A 14,674-nucleotide genomic window follows, 5' to 3' on the forward strand; every position below is an offset into this window, starting at 1 on the left:
AAGTTTGATTGATTCCTTGAATATGCCAATGTTTGGAAAATTGAGCTGAGAGTTCAAAAGCACTGTTAGGGGCTTGTCCGGGAATTGAACCCGGGACCTCTCGCACCCTAAGCGAGAATCATACGACTAGACCAACAAGCCCCAAAAAAAATCACCATTCAACAAAAATTCTCATGAATTGTGAGATTTTAACAGGGAATACAATGTAAAACTACGTTAGTATATTGCACTTTTACCACTAATTTAAAGGTATGGCTATTAAGATGCAAAAAAAGAACTAAGGGTTACAAGCTCTTTCGTACTCAATTAGAGCTCGTAAATTGAGGTCCCACTGTACTTGATTTTATAAATTTTCATGGACCCCTTGAGTGTGCGCAGTTTGGAAAATTAAGCTAAGAGTTTAAAATCACTGCTTAGGGCTTGTCCAGGAATTGAACCCGGGACCTCTCGCACCCAAAGCGAGAATCATACCACTAGACCAACAAGCCCTGTGTTAAATACCACCAAATTTGATTCACTACAAGTTTGATTGATCTCTTGAATGTGCGCAGTTGGGAAAATTGAGCTGAGAGTTCAAAAGCACTGTTAGGGGTTTGTCCGGGAATTGAACCCGGGACCTCTCGCACCCTAAGCGAGAATCATGCGACTAGACCAACAAGCCCCAAAAAAATCCCCTTTCAACAAAAATTCTCATGAATTGTGAGATTTTAACAGGGAATACATTCTAAAACTACGTTAGTATTTTGCACTTTTATCACTAATTTAAAGGTATGGCTATTAAGATGCAAAAAGAGAACTAAGGGTTAAAATGTCTTTCGTAATCAATTAGAGCTCGTAAATTGAGGTCCCACTGTACTTGATTTTATAAATTTTCATGGATCCTTTGAGTGTGCGCAGTTTGGAAAATTTAGCTAAGAGTTTAAAATCACTCCTTAGGGCTTGTCCAGGAATTGAACCCAGGACCTCTCGCACCCAAAGCGAGAATCATACCACTAGACCAACAAGCCCTTTGTTAAAAAGCGCCAAATTTGTTTCACTACAATTTTGATTGATCCCTTGAATTTGCGCAGTTTGGAAAATTGAGCTGAGAGTTCAAAAGCACTGTTAGGGGCTTGTCCGGGAATTGAACCCGGGACCTCTCGCACCCTAAGCGAGAATCATACGACTAGACCAACAAGCCCCAAAAAAATCACCATTCAACAAAAATTCTCAAGAATTGTGAGATTTTAACAGGGAATACAATCTAAAACTACGTTAGTATATTGCACTTTTACCACTAATTTAAAGGTATGGCTATTTTATTGCAAAAAGAGAACTAAGGGTTAAAATGTCTTTCGTAATCAATTAGAGCTCGTAAATTGAGGTCCCACTGTACTTGACTTTATACATTTTCATGGATCCTTTGAGTGTGCGCAGTTTGGAAAATTTAGCTAAGAGTTTAAAATCACTCCTTAGGGCTTGTCCAGGAATTGAACCTGGGACCTCTCGCACCCAAAGCGAGAATCATAACACTAGACCAACAAGCCCTATGTTAAGTGCCACCAAATTTGATTCACTACAGTTTTGATTTATCCTTTGAATTTGCGCAGTTTGGAAAATTGAGCTAACAGTTCAAAATCACTGTTAGGGGCTTGTCCGGGAATTGAACCAGGGACCTCTCGCACCCTAAGCGAGAATCATACGACTAGACCAACAAGCCCCAAAAAATCAACTTTCAACAAAAATTCTCATGAATTGTGAGATTTTAACAGGGAATACAATCTAAAACTACGTTCGTATATTGCACTTTTACCACTAATTTAAAGGTATGGCTATTTTGATGCAAAAAAAGAACTAAGGGTTACAAGCTCTTTCGTAATCAATTAGAGCTCGTAAATTGAGGTCCCACTGTACTTGATTTTATAAATTTTCATGGATCCCTTGAGTGTGCGCAGTTTGGAAAATTAAGCTAAGAGTTTAAAATCACTGCTTAGGGCTTGTCCAGGAATTGAACCCGGGACCTCTCGCACCCAAAGCGAGAATCATACCACTAGACCAACAAGCCCTATGTTAAATGCCACCAAATTTGATTCACTACAAGTTTGATTGATTCCTTGAATATGCCAATGTTTGGAAAATTGAGCTGAGAGTTCAAAAGCACTGTTAGGGGCTTGTCCGGGAATTGAACCCGGGACCTCTCGCACCCTAAGCGAGAATCATACGACTAGACCAACAAGCCCCAAAAAATCAACTTTCAACAAAAATTCTCATGAATTGTGAGATTTTAACAGGGAATACAATGTAAAACTACGTTAGTATATTGCACTTTTACCACTAATTTAAAGGTATGGCTATTAAGATGCAAAAAAAGAACTAAGGGTTACAAGCTCTTTCGTACTCAATTAGAGCTCGTAAATTGAGGTCCCACTGTACTTGATTTTATAAATTTTCATGGACCCCTTGAGTGTGCGCAGTTTGGAAAATTAAGCTAAGAGTTTAAAATCACTGCTTAGGGCTTGTCCAGGAATTGAACCCGGGACCTCTCGCACCCAAAGCGAGAATCATACCACTAGACCAACAAGCCCTGTGTTAAATACCACCAAATTTGATTCACTACAAGTTTGATTGATCTCTTGAATGTGCGCAGTTGGGAAAATTGAGCTGAGAGTTCAAAAGCACTGTTAGGGGTTTGTCCGGGAATTGAACCCGGGACCTCTCGCACCCTAAGCGAGAATCATGCGACTAGACCAACAAGCCCCAAAAAAATCCCCTTTCAACAAAAATTCTCATGAATTGTGAGATTTTAACAGGGAATACATTCTAAAACTACGTTAGTATTTTGCACTTTTATCACTAATTTAAAGGTATGGCTATTAAGATGCAAAAAGAGAACTAAGGGTTAAAATGTCTTTCGTAATCAATTAGAGCTCGTAAATTGAAGTCCCACTGTACTTGATTTTATAAATTTTCATGGACCCCTTGAGTGTGCGCAGTTTGGAAAATTAAGCTAAGAGTTTAAAATCACTGCTTAGGGCTTGTCCAGGAATTGAACCCGGGACCTCTCGCACCCAAAGCGAGAATCATACCACTAGACCAACAAGCCCTATGTTAAATGACACCAAATTTGATTCACTACAATTTTGATTGATCCTTTGAATGTGCGCAGTTTGGAAAATTGAGCTGAGAGTTCAAAAGCACTGTTAGGGGCTTGTACGGGAATTGAACCCGGGACCTCTCGCACCCAAAGCGAGAATCATACGACTAGACCAACAAGCCCCGAAATCTACACTTTCAACAAAAATTCACATGAATTGTGAGATTTTAACAAGGAACACAACCTAAAACTACGTTAGTATATTGCACTTTTACCACTAATTTAAAGGTATGGCTATTTTGAAAGAAAAAAAAGAACTAAGGGTTACAAGCTCTTTCGTAATCAATTAGAGCTCGTAAATTGAGGTCCCACTGTACTTGATTTTATAAATTTTCATGGATCCCTTGAGTGTGCGCAGTTTGGAAAATTAAGCTAAGAGTTTAAAATCACTGCTTAGGGCTTGTCCAGGAATTGAACCCGGGACCTCTCGCACCCAAAGCGAGAATCATACCACTAGACCAACAAGCCCTATGTTAAATTACACCAAATTTGATTCACTACAATTTTGATTGATCCCTTGAATTTGCGCAGTTTGGAAAATTGAGCTGAGAGTTCAAAAGCACTGTTAGGGGCTTGTCCGGGAATTGAACCCGGGACCTCTCACACCCTAAGCGAGAATCATACGACTAGACCAACAAGCCCCAAAAAAATCACCATTCAACAAAAATTCTCAAGAATTGTGAGATTTTAACAGGGAATACAATCTAAAACTACGTTAGTATATAGCACTTTTACCACTAATTTAAAGGTATGGCTATTTTGATGCAAAAAGAGAACTAAGGGTTAAAATGTCTTTCGTAATCAATTAGAGCTCGTAAATTGAGGTCCCACTGTACTTGATTTTATAAATTTTCATGGATCCCTTGAGTGTGCGCAGTTTGGAAAATTAAGCTAAGAGTTTAAAATCACTCCTTAGGGTTTGTCCAGGAATTGAACCCGGGACCTCTCACACCCAAAGCGAGAATCATACCACTAGACCAACAAGCCCTATGTTAAATGCCACGAAATTTGATTCACTACAAGTTTGATTGATCCCTTGAATATGCCAATGTTTGGAAAATTGAGCTGAGAGTTCGAAAGCACTGTTAGGGGCTTGTCCGGGAATTGAACCCGGGACCTCTCGCACCCTAAGCGAGAATCATACGACTAGACCAACAAGCCCCAAAAAAATCACCATTCAACAAAAATTCTCAAGAATTGTGAGATTTTAACAGGGAATACAATCTAAAACTACGTTAGTATATAGCACTTTTACCACTCATTTAAAGGTATGGCTATTAAGATGCAAAAAGAGAACTAAGGGTTAAAATGTCTTTCGTAATCAATTAGAGCTCGTAAATTGAGGTCCCACTGTACTTGATTTTATAAATTTTCATGGATCCTTTGAGTGTGCGCAGTTTGGAAAATTTAGCTAAGAGTTTAAAATCACTCCTTAGGGCTTGTCCAGGAATTGAACCCAGGACCTCTCGCACCCAAAGCGAGAATCATACCACTAGACCAACAAGCCCTTTGTTAAAAAGTGCCAAATTTGTTTCACTACAATTTTGATTGATCCCTTGAATTTGCGCAGTATGGAAAATTGAGCTGAGAGTTCAAAAGCACTGTTAGGGGCTTGTCCGGGAATTGAACCCGGGACCTCTCGCACCCTAAGCGAGAATCATACCACTAGACCAACAAGCCCCAAAAAAAATCACCATTCAACAAAAATTCTCAAGAATTGTGAGATTTTAACAGGGAATACAATCTAAAACTACGTTAGTATATTGCACTTTTACCACTCATTTAAAGGTATGGCTATTTTATTGCAAAAAGAGAACTAAGGGTTAAAATGTCTTTCGTAATCAATTAGAGCTCGTAAATTGAGGTCCCACTGTACTTGATTTTATACATTTTCATGGATCCTTTGAGTGTGCGCAGTTTGGAAAATTTAGCTAAGAGTTAAAAATCACTCCTTAGGGCTTGTCCAGGAATTGAACCCAGGACCTCTCGCACCCAAAGCGAGAATCATACCACTAGACCAACAAGCCCTATGTTAAGTGCCACCAAATTTGATTCACTACAGTTTTGATTTATCCTTTGAATTTGCGCAGTTTGGAAAATTGAGCTGACAGTTCAAAATCACTGTTAGGGGCTTGTCCGGGAATTGAACCAGGGACCTCTCGCACCCTAAGCGAGAATCATACGACTAGACCAACAAGCCCCAAAAAATCAACTTTCAACAAAAATTCTCATGAATTGTGAGATTTTAACAGGGAATACAATCTAAAACTATGTTCGTATATTGCACTTTTACCACTAATTTAAAGGTATGGCTATTTTGATGCAAAAAAGAACTAAGGGTTACAAGCTCTTTCGTAATCAATTAGAGCTCGTAAATTGAGGTCCCACTGTACTTGATTTTATACATTTTCATGGATCCCTTGAGTGTGCGCAGTTTGGAAAATTAAGCTAAGAGTTTAAAATCACTGCTTAGGGCTTGTCCAGGAATTGAACCTGGGACCTCTCGCACCCAAAGCGAGAATCATACCACTAGACCAACAAGCCCTATGTTAAATGCCACCAAATTTGATTCACTACAAGTTTGATTGATTCCTTGAATATGCCAATGTTTGGAAAATTGAGCTGAGAGTTCAAAAGCACTGTTAGGGGCTTGTCCGGGAATTGAACCCGGGACCTCTCGCACCCTAAGCGAGAATCATACGACTAGACCAACAAGCCCCAAAAAAAATCACCATTCAACAAAAATTCTCATGAATTGTGAGATTTTAACAGGGAATACAATGTAAAACTACGTTAGTATATTGCACTTTTACCACTAATTTAAAGGTATGGCTATTAAGATGCAAAAAAAGAACTAAGGGTTACAAGCTCTTTCGTACTCAATTAGAGCTCGTAAATTGAGGTCCCACTGTACTTGATTTTATAAATTTTCATGGACCCCTTGAGTGTGCGCAGTTTGGAAAATTAAGCTAAGAGTTTAAAATCACTGCTTAGGGCTTGTCCAGGAATTGAACCCGGGACCTCTCGCACCCAAAGCGAGAATCATACCACTAGACCAACAAGCCCTGTGTTAAATACCACCAAATTTGATTCACTACAAGTTTGATTGATCTCTTGAATGTGCGCAGTTGGGAAAATTGAGCTGAGAGTTCAAAAGCACTGTTAGGGGTTTGTCCGGGAATTGAACCCGGGACCTCTCGCACCCTAAGCGAGAATCATGCGACTAGACCAACAAGCCCCAAAAAAATCCCCTTTCAACAAAAATTCTCATGAATTGTGAGATTTTAACAGGGAATACATTCTAAAACTACGTTAGTATTTTGCACTTTTATCACTAATTTAAAGGTATGGCTATTAAGATGCAAAAAGAGAACTAAGGGTTAAAATGTCTTTCGTAATCAATTAGAGCTCGTAAATTGAGGTCCCACTGTACTTGATTTTATAAATTTTCATGGATCCTTTGAGTGTGCGCAGTTTGGAAAATTTAGCTAAGAGTTTAAAATCACTCCTTAGGGCTTGTCCAGGAATTGAACCCAGGACCTCTCGCACCCAAAGCGAGAATCATACCACTAGACCAACAAGCCCTTTGTTAAAAAGCGCCAAATTTGTTTCACTACAATTTTGATTGATCCCTTGAATTTGCGCAGTTTGGAAAATTGAGCTGAGAGTTCAAAAGCACTGTTAGGGGCTTGTCCGGGAATTGAACCCGGGACCTCTCGCACCCTAAGCGAGAATCATACGACTAGACCAACAAGCCCCAAAAAAATCACCATTCAACAAAAATTCTCAAGAATTGTGAGATTTTAACAGGGAATACAATCTAAAACTACGTTAGTATATTGCACTTTTACCACTAATTTAAAGGTATGGCTATTTTATTGCAAAAAGAGAACTAAGGGTTAAAATGTCTTTCGTAATCAATTAGAGCTCGTAAATTGAGGTCCCACTGTACTTGACTTTATACATTTTCATGGATCCTTTGAGTGTGCGCAGTTTGGAAAATTTAGCTAAGAGTTTAAAATCACTCCTTAGGGCTTGTCCAGGAATTGAACCTGGGACCTCTCGCACCCAAAGCGAGAATCATAACACTAGACCAACAAGCCCTATGTTAAGTGCCACCAAATTTGATTCACTACAGTTTTGATTTATCCTTTGAATTTGCGCAGTTTGGAAAATTGAGCTAACAGTTCAAAATCACTGTTAGGGGCTTGTCCGGGAATTGAACCAGGGACCTCTCGCACCCTAAGCGAGAATCATACGACTAGACCAACAAGCCCCAAAAAATCAACTTTCAACAAAAATTCTCATGAATTGTGAGATTTTAACAGGGAATACAATCTAAAACTACGTTCGTATATTGCACTTTTACCACTAATTTAAAGGTATGGCTATTTTGATGCAAAAAAAGAACTAAGGGTTACAAGCTCTTTCGTAATCAATTAGAGCTCGTAAATTGAGGTCCCACTGTACTTGATTTTATAAATTTTCATGGATCCCTTGAGTGTGCGCAGTTTGGAAAATTAAGCTAAGAGTTTAAAATCACTGCTTAGGGCTTGTCCAGGAATTGAACCCGGGACCTCTCGCACCCAAAGCGAGAATCATACCACTAGACCAACAAGCCCTATGTTAAATGCCACCAAATTTGATTCACTACAAGTTTGATTGATTCCTTGAATATGCCAATGTTTGGAAAATTGAGCTGAGAGTTCAAAAGCACTGTTAGGGGCTTGTCCGGGAATTGAACCCGGGACCTCTCGCACCCTAAGCGAGAATCATACGACTAGACCAACAAGCCCCAAAAAAAATCACCATTCAACAAAAATTCTCATGAATTGTGAGATTTTAACAGGGAATACAATGTAAAACTACGTTAGTATATTGCACTTTTACCACTAATTTAAAGGTATGGCTATTAAGATGCAAAAAAAGAACTAAGGGTTACAAGCTCTTTCGTACTCAATTAGAGCTCGTAAATTGAGGTCCCACTGTACTTGATTTTATAAATTTTCATGGATCCCTTGAGTGTGCGCAGTTTGGAAAATTAAGCTAAGAGTTTAAAATCACTGCTTAGGGCTTGTCCAGGAATTGAACCCGGGACCTCTCGCACCCAAAGCGAGAATCATACCACTAGACCAACAAGCCCTATGTTAAATGCCACCAAATTTGATTCACTACAAGTTTGATTGATTCCTTGAATATGCCAATGTTTGGAAAATTGAGCTGAGAGTTCAAAAGCACTGTTAGGGGCTTGTCCAGGAATTGAACCCGGGACCTCTCGCACCCAAAGCGAGAATCATACCACTAGACCAACAAGCCCTATGTTAAATACCACCAAATTTGATTCACTACAAGTTTGATTGATCTCTTGAATGTGCGCAGTTGGGAAAATTGAGCTGAGAGTTCAAAAGCACTGTTAGGGGTTTGTCCGGGAATTGAACCCGGGACCTCTCGCACCCTAAGCGAGAATCATGCGACTAGACCAACAAGCCCCAAAAAAATCCCCTTTCAACAAAAATTCTCATGAATTGTGAGATTTTAACAGGGAATACATTCTAAAACTACGTTAGTATTTTGCACTTTTATCACTAATTTAAAGGTATGGCTATTTTGATGCAAAAAAAGAACTAAGGGTTACAAGCTCTTTCGTAATCAATTAGTGCTCATAAATTGAGGTCCCACTGTACTTGATTTTATAAATTTTCATGGATCCCTTGAGTGTGCGCAGTTTGGAAAATTAAGCTAAGAGTTTAAAATCACTGCTTAGGGCTTGTCCAGGAATTGAACCCGGGACCTCTCGCACCCAAAGCGAGAATCATACCACTAGACCAACAAGCCCTATGTTAAATGCCACCAAATTTGATTCACTACAAGTTTGATTGATTCCTTGAATATGCCAATGTTTGGAAAATTGAGCTGAGAGTTCAAAAGCACTGTTAGGGGCTTGTCCGGGAATTGAACCCGGGACCTCTCGCACCCTAAGCGAGAATCATACGACTAGACCAACAAGCCCCAAAAAAAATCACCATTCAACAAAAATTCTCATGAATTGTGAGATTTTAACAGGGAATACAATGTAAAACTACGTTAGTATATTGCACTTTTACCACTAATTTAAAGGTATGGCTATTAAGATGCAAAAAAAGAACTAAGGGTTACAAGCTCTTTCGTAATCAATTAGAGCTCGTAAATTGAGGTCCCACTGTACTTGATTTTATAAATTTTCATGGATCCCTTGAGTGTGCGCAGTTTGGAAAATTAAGCTAAGAGTTTAAAATCACTGCTTAGGGCTTGTCCAGGAATTGAACCCGGGACCTCTCGCACCCAAAGCGAGAATCATACCACTAGACCAACAAGCCCTATGTTAAATGCCACCAAATTTGATTCACTATAATTTTGATTTATCCTTGGAATGTGCGCAGTTTGGGAAATTGAGCTGAGAGTTCAAAAGCACTGTTAGGGGCTTGTCCGGGAATTGAACCCGGGACCTCTCGCACCCTAAGCGAGAATCATACGACTAGACCAACAAGCCCCAAAAACTCACCATTCAAAAAAAATTCTCATGAATTGTGAGATTTTAACAGGGAATACAATCTAAAACTACATTCGTATATTGCACTTTTACCACTAATTTAAAGGTATGGCTATTTTGAAATAAAAAAAGAACTAATGGTTACAATGTCTTTCGTAATCAATTAGAGCTCGTAAATTGAGGTCCCACTGTACTTGATTTTATAAATTTTCATGGATCCCTTGAGTGTGCGCAGTTTGGAAAATTAAGCTAAGAGTTTAAAATCACTGCTTAGGGCTTGTCCAGGAATTGAACCCGGGACCTCTCGCACCCAAAGCGAGAATCATACCACTAGACCAACAAGCCCTATGTTAAATGCCACCAAATTTGATTCACTACAAGTTTGATTGATCCCTTGAATGTGCCTAGTTTGGAAAATTGAGCTGAGAGTTCAAAAGCACTGTTAGGGGCTTGTCCGGGAATTGAACCCGGGACCTCTCGCACCCTAAGCGAGAATCATACGACTAGACCAACAAGCCCCAAAAGATCCACCTTCAACAAAAATTCTCATGAATTGTGAGATTTTAACAAGGAACACAACCTAAAACTAGGTTTGTATATTGGACTTTTTCCACTAATTCAAAGGTATGGCTATTTTAATGCAAAAAATAACTAAGGTTTACAAGCTCTTTCGTAATCAATTAAAGTTTGTAATTTGAGGTCCCACTGTATTTGATTTTATACATTTTTATTGATCCCTTGAGTGTGTGCAGTTTGGAAAATTGAGCTGAGAGTTCAAAAGCACTGTTAAGGGCTTGTCCGGGAATTGAACCCGGGACCTCTCGCACCCTAAGCGAGAATCATACGACTAGACCAACAAGCCCCGAAAAATCGGCTTTCAACAAAAATTCTCATGAATTGTGAGATTTTAACAGGGAATGCAATCTAAAACTACGTTAGTATATTGCACTTTTACCACTAATTTAAAGGTATGGCTATTTTGAAAGAAAAATAGAACTAAGGGTTACAAGCTCTTTCGTAATCAATTAGAACTCGTAAATTGAGGTCCCACTGTACTTGATTTTATACATTTTCATGGATCCCTTGAGTCTGCGCAGTTTGGAAAATTAAGCTAAGAGTTTAAAATCACTGCTTAGGGCTTGTCCAGGAATTGAACCCGGGATCTCTCACACCCAAAGCGAGAATCATACCACTAGACCAACAAGCCCCGTGTTAAACACCACCAAATTTGATTCACTACAATTTTGATTGATCCCTTGAATGTGCGCAGTTTGGAAAATTGAGCTGACCGTTCAAAAGCACTGTTAGGGGCTTGTCCGGGAATTGAACCCGGGACCTCTCGCACCCAAAGCGAGAATCATACCACTAGACCAACAAGCCCTATGTTAGATACCACCAAATTTCATTCAGCACAATTTTAATTGATCCTTTGAATGTGCGCAGTTTGGAAAATTGAGCTGAGAGTTCAAAAGCACTGTTAGGGGCTTGTCCGGGAATTCTCGCACCCTAAGCGAGAATCATACGACGAGAACAACAAGGCCCCCCAAAAAAATCAACTTTATGGCTATTTTGAAAGAAAAAAAGAACTAAAGGTTATAATGTCTTTCGTAATCAATTAGAGATCGTAAATTGAGGTCCCACTGTACTTGATTTTATAAATTTTCATGGATGCCTTGAGTGTGCGCAGTTTGGAAAATTAAGCTAAGAGTTTAAAATCACTGCTTAGGGCTTGTCCAAGAATTGAACCCGGGACCTCTCGCACCCAAAGCGAGGATCATACCACTAGACCAACAAGCCCTATGTTAAATGCCACCAAATTTGATTCACTACAAGTTTGATTGATCCCTTTAATTTGCGCAGTTTGGAAAATTGAGCTGAGAGTTCAAATTCACTGTTAGGGGCTTGTCCGGGAATTGAACCCGGGACCTCTCGCACCCTAAGCGAGAATCATACGACTAGACCAACAAGCCCCAAAAAATCACCAGTCAACAAAAATTCTCATGAATTGTGAGATTTTAACAGGGAATACAATCTAAAACTACGTTAGTATATTGCACTTTTACCACTAATTTAAAGGTATGGCTATTTTGAAAGAAAAAAAGGACTAAGGGTTACAAGCTCTTTCGTAATCAATTAGAACTCGTAAATTGAGGTCCCACTGTACTTGATTTTATAAATTTTCATGGATGTCTTGAGTGTGCGCAGTTTGGAAAATTAAGCTAAGAGTTTAAAATCACTGCTTAGGGCTTGTCCAGGAATTGAACCCGGGATCTCTCACACCCAAAGCGAGAATCATACCACTAGACCAACAAGCCCTATGTTAAATGCCACCAAATTTGATTCACTACAAGTTTGATTGATCCCTTTAATTTGCGCAGTTTGGAAAATTGAGCTGAGAGTTCAAATTCACTGTTAGGGGCTTGTCCGGGAATTGGAACCCGGGACCTCTCGCACCCTAAGCGAGAATCATACGACTAGACCAACAAGCCCCCAAAAAAAATCACCATTCAACAAAAATTCTCATGAATTGTGAGATTTTAACAGGGAATACAATCTAAAACTACGTTAGTATATTGCACTTTTACCACTAATTTAAAGGTATGGCTATTTTGAAAGAAGAAAAGGACTAAGGGTTACAAACTCTTTCGTAATCAATTAGAGCTCGTAAATTGAGGTCCCACTGTACTTGATTTTATACATTTTCATGGATCCCTTGAGTGTGCGCAGTTTGGAAAATTAAGCCAAGAGTTTAAAATCACTGCTTAGGGCTTGTCCAGGAATTGAACCCGGGACCTCTCGCACCCAAAGCGAGAATCATACCACTAGACCAACAAGCCCTACGTTAAATAACACCAAATTTGTTTCACTACAATTTTGATTGATCCCTTGAATTTGCGCAGTTTGGAAAATTGAGCTGAGAGTTCAAAAGCACTGTTAGGGGCTTGTCCGGGAACTGAACCCGGGACCTCTCGCACCCTAAGCGAGAATCATATGACTAGACCAACATGCCCCAAAAAAATCACCTGTCAACAAAAATTCTCATGAATTGTGAGATTTTAACAGGAAATACAATCTAAAACTACGTTAGTATATTGCACTTTTATCACTAATTCAAAGGTATGGCTATTTTGATGCAAAAAAAGAACTAAAGGTTACAATGTCTTTCGTAATCAATTAGAGCTCGTAAATTGAGGTCCCACTGTACTTGATTTTATACATTTTCATGGATCCCTTGAGTGTGCGCAGTTTGGAAAATTAAGCTAAGAGTTTAAAATCACTGCTTAGGCCTTGTCCAAGAATTGAACCCGGGACCTCTAGCACCCAAAGCGAGGATCATACCACTAGACCAACAAGCCCTATGTTAAATGCTACCAAATTTGATTCACTACAAGTTTGATTGATCCCTTGAATTTGCGCAGTTTGGAAAATTGAGCTGAGAGTTCAAAAGCACTGTTAGGGGCTTGTCCGGGAATTGAACCCGGGACCTCTCGCACCCTAAGCGAGAATCATACGACTAGACCAACAAGTCCCCAAAAAAGTCACCATTCAACAAAAATTCTCATGAATTGTGAGATTTTAACAGGGAATACAATTTAAAACTATGTTAGTATTTTGCACTTTTTCCACTAATTTAAAGGTATGGCTATTTTGATGCAAAAAAAGAACTAAGGGTTACAAGCTCTTTCGTAATCAATTAGAGCTCGTAAATTGAGGTCCCACTGTACTTGATTTTATAAATTTTCATGGATCCCTTGAGTGTGCGCAGTTTGGAAAATTAAGCTAAGAGTTTAAAATCACTGCTTAGGGCTTGTCCAGGAATTGAACCCTGGACCTCTCGCACCCTAAGCGAGAATCATACGACTAGACCAACAAGCCCCAAAAACTACACTTTCAACAAAAATTCTCATGATTTGTGAGATTTTAGCAAGGACCACAACCTAAAACTACATTTGTATATTGCACTTTTACCACTAATTTAAATGTATGGCTATTTTGATGCAAAAAAAGAACTAAGGGTTACAAGCTCTTTCGTAATCAAATAGAGCTCGTAAATTGAGGTCCCACTGTACTTGATTTTATACATTTTCATGGATCCCTTGAGTGTGCGCAGTTGGGAAAATTGAGCTGAGAGTTCAAAAGCACTGTTAGGGGCTTGTCCGGGAATTGAACCCGGGACCTCTCGCACCCTAAGCGAGAATCATACGACTAGACCAACAAGCCCCAGAAAATCTGCTTTCAACAAAAATTCTCATGAATTGTGAGATTTTAACAGGGAATACAATCTAAAACTACGTTAGTATATTGCACTTTTACCACTACCGTATTTTCCGCACCATAAGGCGCCCTGGGTTAAAAGCCGCGCCTTCAATGAACGGCATATTTCAAAACTTTGTCCACCTATAAGCCGCCCGGTGTTGTAAGCCGCATCTAACTGCGCTAAAGGAATGTCAAAAAAACAGTCAGATAGGTCAGTCAAACTTTAATAATATATTAAAAACCAGCGTTCTAACAACTCTGTTCACTCCCAAAATGTACGCAAATGTGCAATCACAAACATAGTAAAATTCAAAATAGTGCAGAGCAATAGCAACATAATGTTGCTCGAACGTTAATGTCACAACACACAAAATAAACATAACGCTCACTTTCTGAAGTTATTCTTCATTCATAAATCCCTCGAATTCTTCTCCTTCGTTGTCCGAATTGAAAAGTTGGGCGAATGTGGGATCCAAAATGTCGTCTGGCGCTGTCTCCCTGTCTAGGTGAACGTCACGTGTGTTCGCCTTCTGTCCTCCACTGTTCCCACGCAGTTAGCAGTCTAGCTTCGAATGCCCTGTTGACACCAATATCTAGCGGCTGGAGGTCTTTTGTCAATCCACCCGGAATGACGGCGAGTATTGAATTAAGCGCGTAAGCGTGTCTCTTAATGTGATGTTATGAGCTAGCAAATATAACAACTACACTACCCAGCATGCAACGATAGTGACGAGCATGCGCGGTAGCCCTGAGAA

The 14,674-nt window shown here is 39.5% G+C and overlaps 1 protein-coding gene and 40 non-coding genes across 41 annotated transcripts in view; 1 reads left to right on the forward strand and 40 right to left on the reverse strand.

Annotated features, from left to right (window-relative positions):
• LOC133608919 (transcription initiation factor TFIID subunit 4-like) overlaps positions 1–14,674 on the forward strand; it is a 328,756-nt gene that overhangs the window by 108,055 nt on the left and 206,027 nt on the right. The gene's annotated exons all lie outside the window — the stretch shown is intronic.
• On the reverse strand, positions 70–141 carry trnap-agg (transfer RNA proline (anticodon AGG)). The gene has a single exon. It is a non-coding gene; the product is annotated as a tRNA-Pro (tRNA).
• Positions 417–488, reverse strand: trnap-ugg (transfer RNA proline (anticodon UGG)). The gene has a single exon. It is a non-coding gene; the product is annotated as a tRNA-Pro (tRNA).
• trnap-ugg (transfer RNA proline (anticodon UGG)) lies at positions 936–1,007 on the reverse strand. The gene has a single exon. It is a non-coding gene; the product is annotated as a tRNA-Pro (tRNA).
• On the reverse strand, positions 1,109–1,180 carry trnap-agg (transfer RNA proline (anticodon AGG)). Its single transcript has one exon. It is a non-coding gene; the product is annotated as a tRNA-Pro (tRNA).
• trnap-ugg (transfer RNA proline (anticodon UGG)) lies at positions 1,455–1,526 on the reverse strand. Its single transcript has one exon. It is a non-coding gene; the product is annotated as a tRNA-Pro (tRNA).
• trnap-ugg (transfer RNA proline (anticodon UGG)) lies at positions 1,973–2,044 on the reverse strand. Its single transcript has one exon. It is a non-coding gene; the product is annotated as a tRNA-Pro (tRNA).
• Positions 2,147–2,218, reverse strand: trnap-agg (transfer RNA proline (anticodon AGG)). Its single transcript has one exon. It is a non-coding gene; the product is annotated as a tRNA-Pro (tRNA).
• On the reverse strand, positions 2,492–2,563 carry trnap-ugg (transfer RNA proline (anticodon UGG)). Its single transcript has one exon. It is a non-coding gene; the product is annotated as a tRNA-Pro (tRNA).
• On the reverse strand, positions 3,011–3,082 carry trnap-agg (transfer RNA proline (anticodon AGG)). Its single transcript has one exon. It is a non-coding gene; the product is annotated as a tRNA-Pro (tRNA).
• trnap-agg (transfer RNA proline (anticodon AGG)) lies at positions 3,184–3,255 on the reverse strand. The gene has a single exon. It is a non-coding gene; the product is annotated as a tRNA-Pro (tRNA).
• trnap-ugg (transfer RNA proline (anticodon UGG)) lies at positions 3,530–3,601 on the reverse strand. The gene has a single exon. It is a non-coding gene; the product is annotated as a tRNA-Pro (tRNA).
• Positions 4,049–4,120, reverse strand: trnap-ugg (transfer RNA proline (anticodon UGG)). Its single transcript has one exon. It is a non-coding gene; the product is annotated as a tRNA-Pro (tRNA).
• trnap-agg (transfer RNA proline (anticodon AGG)) lies at positions 4,223–4,294 on the reverse strand. The gene has a single exon. It is a non-coding gene; the product is annotated as a tRNA-Pro (tRNA).
• trnap-ugg (transfer RNA proline (anticodon UGG)) lies at positions 4,569–4,640 on the reverse strand. Its single transcript has one exon. It is a non-coding gene; the product is annotated as a tRNA-Pro (tRNA).
• Positions 4,742–4,813, reverse strand: trnap-agg (transfer RNA proline (anticodon AGG)). The gene has a single exon. It is a non-coding gene; the product is annotated as a tRNA-Pro (tRNA).
• Positions 5,089–5,160, reverse strand: trnap-ugg (transfer RNA proline (anticodon UGG)). The gene has a single exon. It is a non-coding gene; the product is annotated as a tRNA-Pro (tRNA).
• Positions 5,606–5,677, reverse strand: trnap-ugg (transfer RNA proline (anticodon UGG)). The gene has a single exon. It is a non-coding gene; the product is annotated as a tRNA-Pro (tRNA).
• Positions 5,780–5,851, reverse strand: trnap-agg (transfer RNA proline (anticodon AGG)). The gene has a single exon. It is a non-coding gene; the product is annotated as a tRNA-Pro (tRNA).
• trnap-ugg (transfer RNA proline (anticodon UGG)) lies at positions 6,127–6,198 on the reverse strand. The gene has a single exon. It is a non-coding gene; the product is annotated as a tRNA-Pro (tRNA).
• Positions 6,646–6,717, reverse strand: trnap-ugg (transfer RNA proline (anticodon UGG)). The gene has a single exon. It is a non-coding gene; the product is annotated as a tRNA-Pro (tRNA).
• On the reverse strand, positions 6,819–6,890 carry trnap-agg (transfer RNA proline (anticodon AGG)). The gene has a single exon. It is a non-coding gene; the product is annotated as a tRNA-Pro (tRNA).
• On the reverse strand, positions 7,165–7,236 carry trnap-ugg (transfer RNA proline (anticodon UGG)). The gene has a single exon. It is a non-coding gene; the product is annotated as a tRNA-Pro (tRNA).
• Positions 7,683–7,754, reverse strand: trnap-ugg (transfer RNA proline (anticodon UGG)). The gene has a single exon. It is a non-coding gene; the product is annotated as a tRNA-Pro (tRNA).
• Positions 7,857–7,928, reverse strand: trnap-agg (transfer RNA proline (anticodon AGG)). The gene has a single exon. It is a non-coding gene; the product is annotated as a tRNA-Pro (tRNA).
• trnap-ugg (transfer RNA proline (anticodon UGG)) lies at positions 8,204–8,275 on the reverse strand. The gene has a single exon. It is a non-coding gene; the product is annotated as a tRNA-Pro (tRNA).
• On the reverse strand, positions 8,378–8,449 carry trnap-cgg (transfer RNA proline (anticodon CGG)). The gene has a single exon. It is a non-coding gene; the product is annotated as a tRNA-Pro (tRNA).
• trnap-ugg (transfer RNA proline (anticodon UGG)) lies at positions 8,897–8,968 on the reverse strand. Its single transcript has one exon. It is a non-coding gene; the product is annotated as a tRNA-Pro (tRNA).
• Positions 9,071–9,142, reverse strand: trnap-agg (transfer RNA proline (anticodon AGG)). Its single transcript has one exon. It is a non-coding gene; the product is annotated as a tRNA-Pro (tRNA).
• Positions 9,418–9,489, reverse strand: trnap-ugg (transfer RNA proline (anticodon UGG)). The gene has a single exon. It is a non-coding gene; the product is annotated as a tRNA-Pro (tRNA).
• trnap-agg (transfer RNA proline (anticodon AGG)) lies at positions 9,591–9,662 on the reverse strand. The gene has a single exon. It is a non-coding gene; the product is annotated as a tRNA-Pro (tRNA).
• Positions 9,936–10,007, reverse strand: trnap-ugg (transfer RNA proline (anticodon UGG)). Its single transcript has one exon. It is a non-coding gene; the product is annotated as a tRNA-Pro (tRNA).
• trnap-agg (transfer RNA proline (anticodon AGG)) lies at positions 10,109–10,180 on the reverse strand. The gene has a single exon. It is a non-coding gene; the product is annotated as a tRNA-Pro (tRNA).
• trnap-agg (transfer RNA proline (anticodon AGG)) lies at positions 10,453–10,524 on the reverse strand. The gene has a single exon. It is a non-coding gene; the product is annotated as a tRNA-Pro (tRNA).
• Positions 10,798–10,869, reverse strand: trnap-ugg (transfer RNA proline (anticodon UGG)). The gene has a single exon. It is a non-coding gene; the product is annotated as a tRNA-Pro (tRNA).
• Positions 10,971–11,042, reverse strand: trnap-ugg (transfer RNA proline (anticodon UGG)). The gene has a single exon. It is a non-coding gene; the product is annotated as a tRNA-Pro (tRNA).
• On the reverse strand, positions 11,388–11,459 carry trnap-ugg (transfer RNA proline (anticodon UGG)). Its single transcript has one exon. It is a non-coding gene; the product is annotated as a tRNA-Pro (tRNA).
• Positions 11,561–11,632, reverse strand: trnap-agg (transfer RNA proline (anticodon AGG)). Its single transcript has one exon. It is a non-coding gene; the product is annotated as a tRNA-Pro (tRNA).
• Positions 11,906–11,977, reverse strand: trnap-agg (transfer RNA proline (anticodon AGG)). The gene has a single exon. It is a non-coding gene; the product is annotated as a tRNA-Pro (tRNA).
• trnap-ugg (transfer RNA proline (anticodon UGG)) lies at positions 12,428–12,499 on the reverse strand. The gene has a single exon. It is a non-coding gene; the product is annotated as a tRNA-Pro (tRNA).
• trnap-agg (transfer RNA proline (anticodon AGG)) lies at positions 13,812–13,883 on the reverse strand. The gene has a single exon. It is a non-coding gene; the product is annotated as a tRNA-Pro (tRNA).

The sequence above is a fragment of the Nerophis lumbriciformis genome, linkage group LG06 (assembly GCF_033978685.3).
Source record: "Nerophis lumbriciformis linkage group LG06, RoL_Nlum_v2.1, whole genome shotgun sequence".
Classification (NCBI taxonomy): Eukaryota; Metazoa; Chordata; class Actinopteri; order Syngnathiformes; family Syngnathidae; genus Nerophis; species Nerophis lumbriciformis.